Raw genomic sequence first — 4,862 nt, 5'->3', positions numbered from 1 at the left:
TCACCCAACCCCAGATAACAAAAAATGCAGTCGCTACGGGTCTAAGAAAATGACCTATACATGTTTGGCATCTACAAACTCGTAATGACCTGGAGATTCATAATACCAGGTCAGTTTTAGCACTTGGTGAACATGGTAAAAAAAAAAAAAATCTATTGTAGAATTACACTTTTTTGCAATTTCACTGCACTTGGATTTTTTTCTTTTTTTTCCAGTACATGACATGATAAAACCAATGGAGTCATTTAAAAGTACAACTCGTCCCGCAAAAAAACAAGCTCTCATGCGGCCATATTGATGGAACAGTAAAAAAGTTATGGCTCTGGGAAGCAGAGGAGCAAAAAACAGAAATGCAAACACGAAAATGGGCTGCGGCATGCAGGGGTTAAAAACAGCATAAGACTGATTTTAGGAGCGCTTAGCCAAAAATGGAGGGAGTCACCAACTCCCATTGAAAGTGACAATAAAACAAACACTGATCTGCACCTCCTAACAGAATGAGTCAACTGCGAACAGTGAAAAGCTGCTGTGACTGTATTATATAAATACCAAGACTGCTGCAGCACACTTTAAAAGTAAATTGAATTACTGCACTGTAGACTATACTTAAAAAATTGATGTATTTGGAGTATAAACTCCAAACTTTTTACATTTTTTTCTAGAAGTGTCAATAACATTTTACACATTGTTGTTTTCGAGCCAATAGCCTTTGAAAAGACTTCATTACTTCTTTGTTTCTCAGTGTGTAAATAAGCGGGTTTAATGCTGGTGTAATAACAGTGACCAATATGGCACTCATTCTTTCTTTTTCTAATGAGTTCTGTGTGGTTGGACCCAGGTACGTTCCCAAAGCTGTTCCAAAATATAGAAAAACAACGATGATGTGAGAAGTACAAGTGGAGAAGGCTGCCTTGATCGAATTTTCAAGAGATGGCTTCCAATGTACATACAGGTCCTTCTCAAAAAATTAGCATATAGTGTTAAATTTAATTATTTACCATAATGTAATGATTACAATTAAACTTTCATATATTATAGATTCATTATCCACCAACTGAAATTTGTCAGGTCTTTTATTGTTTTAATACTGATGATTTTGGCCTACAACTCCTGATAACCCAAAAAACCTGTCTCAATAAATTAGCATATCAAGAAAAGGTTCTCTAAACGACCTATTACCCTAATCTTCTGAATCAACTAATTAACTCTAAACACATGCAAAAGATACCTGAGGCTTTTAAAAACTCCCTGCCTGGTTCATTACTCAAAACCCCCATCATGGGTAAGACTAGCGACCTGACAGATGTCAAGAAGGCCATCATTGACACCCTCAAGCAAGAGGGTAAGACCCAGAAAGAAATTTCTCAACAAATAGGCTGTTCCCAGAGTGCTGTATCAAGGCACCTCAATGGTAAGTCTGTTGGAAGGAAACAATGTGGCAGAAAACGCTGTACAACGAGAAGAGGTGACCGGACCCTGAGGAAGATTGTGGAGAAGGACCGATTCCAGACCTTGGGGAACCTGAGGAAGCAGTGGACTGAGTCTGGTGTGGAAACATCCAGAGCCACCGTGCACAGGCGTGTGCAGGAAATGGGCTACAGGTGCCGCATTCCCCAGGTAAAGCCACTTTTGAACCATAAACAGCGGCAGAAGCGCCTGACCTGGGCTACAGAGAAGCAGCACTGGACTGTTGCTAAGTGGTCCCAAGTACTTTTTTCTGATGAAAGCAAATTTTGCATGTCATTCGGAAATCAAGGTGCCAGAGTCTGGAGGAAGACTGGGGAGAAGGAAATGCCAAAATGCCTGAAGTCCAGTGTCAAGTACCCAGTCAGTGATGGTGTGGGGTGCCATGTCAGCTGCTGGTGTTGGTCCACTGTGTTTCATCAAGGGCAGGGTCAATGCAGCTAGCTATCAGGAGATTTTGGAGCACTTCATGCTTCCTGGCACCTGCTCACAGTGCCAAAACCACTGGTAAATGGTTTACTGACCATGGTATTACTGTGCTCAATTGGCCTGCCAACTCTCCTGACCTGAACCCCATAGAGAATCTGTGGGATATTGTGAAGAGAAAGTTGAGAGACGCAAGACCCAACACTCTGGATGAGCTTAAGGCCGCTATTGAAGCATCCTGGGCCTCCATAACATCTCAGCAGTGTCACAGGCTGATTGCCTCCATGCCACGCCGCATTGAAGCAGTCATTTCTGCCAAAGGATTCCCGACCAAGTATTGAGTGCATAACTGAACATTATTATTTGATGGTTTTTTTGTTTGTTATTAAAAAACACTTTTATTTGATTGGACGGTTGAAATATGCTAATTTATTGAGACAGGTTTTTTGGGTTATCAGGAGTTGTAGGCCAAAATCATCAGTATTAAAACAATAAAAGACCTGACAAATTTCAGTTGGTGGATAATGAATCTATAATATATGAAAGTTTAATTGTAATCATTACATTATGGTAAATAATGAAATTTAACACTATATGCTAATTTTTTGAGAAGGACCTGTATAGGACACGGTGATCATTGGAACTGTACAGGCACCCACAAAAGCAAAAATCCCTGTCACTAGAAGTTCACTTTGCTTAGTATTTGCACAAGCCAGTTTTATAACAGGTTTTATGTCACAATAGAAATGTGTAACTTGCTTTTTGTTACAATAAGGTAACCTGAAAGTAATAATGGTTTGCAGTAAAGAGTATAGAAAACCAATGAGCCAACAGCTAGAGGCCAACTGGATGCAAGACGTTCTACCCATAAGGACATGATATCTAAGAGGGTTACAAATGGCAACATATCTATCATAAGACATTGAAGAAAGAAGAAGGGCCTCAGTGCTGCCCAGAAAGTGGAAAAAGTGGAGTTGAGCTATGCAACCAAAGACTGATATCATCTTGTCACCTAGAAGTAAGCCCGACAGCATCTTGGGCACAGTGGTAGTTGAATAGAAGACATCCAAAAATGAAAGGTTACCCAAGAAAAAATACATTGGTTTGTAAAGAGACTGTTCGATAATAATGAGAAGAACAATGCTGAGGTTTCCTGATAAATTAAATAGATAAAACATGAGAAAAGTTATAAAAAGGAAGATTTGAAGGTCTGGAACATCAGTGATGCCCAAAAGAATGAAACCATCTATGGAAGTCCAGTTGTGTATTTTCATTTCTGCATGTGTCAATATCGACATTAGAGCTCAAATGGTATGGGACTTGAAATTCACTTCAAGAGGAAAGAGTTTGAATTTAGTTCATCGTATCAATCATTAAAATATATGCAAAAGTCTCATGATAACCAGTTCTCAATGACCTTACTGAGGATTATGCCTATCTTTTCTCCAGCATTTACCATTATCAGCTACATTTAAGTTCTAGAACTGAAAAAAAAAATACTTAATATTATTTATGTAGTGCAAATGTAGTTTACATTATGTTGATATATCACAGTTGTATTAAGTCATATTGACATATGCTCAATTATAGCAAAAGGACAAGGATTCTCCTACATAATAAACCTAATTTATATCTCTGAGATATAACTCACACGTATCTAATGAATTCTTGGGTTCAGGGCTGGAGCAATTTGGTTTAAAAAAAAGGGAATAATTGCCTGAAGGATTGGTCAATAAAATATAAATATTTCTCAAAAATAGCTGGAATTCTCATATTGACAGATGTTGATGCTTCAACTGTATTAGAAAATCTCTAATCATTTATATAAAGGATGGAGGAATCGTCTGGGAAAAAATCTCTCTATATAACGAGGTCCCTAAAGAAATAATGCGCATGTCCGTAAGCCACAAAAAAGTAGTGATTAAAACAAAGGGAAAATGTACAGATTTCATACAGAAGAAAACACTCAGATCAATATAGAAAGAATTATAAGAATCAGTACAACGGAAATAGTTAAGGTCCCTATACACATTAGACCATCAAAGCATGAATCCACCGATATCAGTTGGCTTAGCCAACAGTCTAATGTGTAATGGGGGCCACAAATTTTTTCAATCAGTTATATTAGATAAGGATCTGGCATATCTGATTTTGGACCAACAATGATTTTGCTTTCAGCAAGATAAGGAGTTGTCCTAATCCGGTACATTATTGGATGTGAACAAACCGAAAGCATTGATTCCTTATTATTTATCCTAAAATACTGTATGTCAATGCTATATATAGGCATTTTTTTAATGATGACAATTGCTATATGTTTAACCCTGTTAGGCCAAATAGACATTATGGAAGGGGCTGGGGAGTGTTGAGGTGGAATATGCAGTCATTTAGGCTTGTATCGAGGAGAAAGGTGCAATTAATGGAATTTATAGTCAAAATTAAATGCGTAGCCTTTTAAATTATTTGTATGGCTAATTGAACTTAGATACCAATTGGGACAGTTATTCACAATTGCCTATTTTTAAAAGGGGTCTGTCTAGTATTGTAAAAGATGAACTAGCTCGCTCTGAGTCACCACAAGAGCTAGAGACATTTATACAGCATTGTGTGCGCATTGACATTCGCCTTACTGAGCGTAGGCAGGAGAAATTTGCTGCAAAACAGAACCTCGGTGACATTCTAGATGTCATAAAAAAGGGGGTGAGAACCACCTCCCCATACACAGCAGCGATAGAATACCCGCTCCCAGAATCATGCACAGAAGGAGAAAAGCTGGAGCAACTAGGTAAAAAAAAATATATACTTTATTAACAATAATCTCAAGTGAGTCCAAAAATCATAACAGCACAATAGAAGAAAGACCAGGATAGACACAGATATGCCCAAAAGAGTCCACCATTGCACATGCCCATATAAGTAAATATATCAATCCATTGAGTAAAGTGACAGTGCATAAGGTACTATGGTAAGAT

The 4,862-nt window shown here is 38.0% G+C and overlaps 1 pseudogene; it reads right to left on the bottom strand.

Moving 5' to 3' along the window:
* Window positions 1-667: 667 nt before the first annotated feature.
* Window positions 668-3,164, bottom strand: LOC143797582 (olfactory receptor 12D1-like; annotated as a pseudogene).
* Window positions 3,165-4,862: the final 1,698 nt, after the last annotated feature.

Source organism: Ranitomeya variabilis, chromosome 1 (assembly GCF_051348905.1).
Source record: "Ranitomeya variabilis isolate aRanVar5 chromosome 1, aRanVar5.hap1, whole genome shotgun sequence".
NCBI lineage: Eukaryota > Metazoa > Chordata > Amphibia > Anura > Dendrobatidae > Ranitomeya > Ranitomeya variabilis.
Note: the sequence above shows the minus strand (reverse complement) of the source record. Positions and strands in the feature narration are given on the sequence as shown.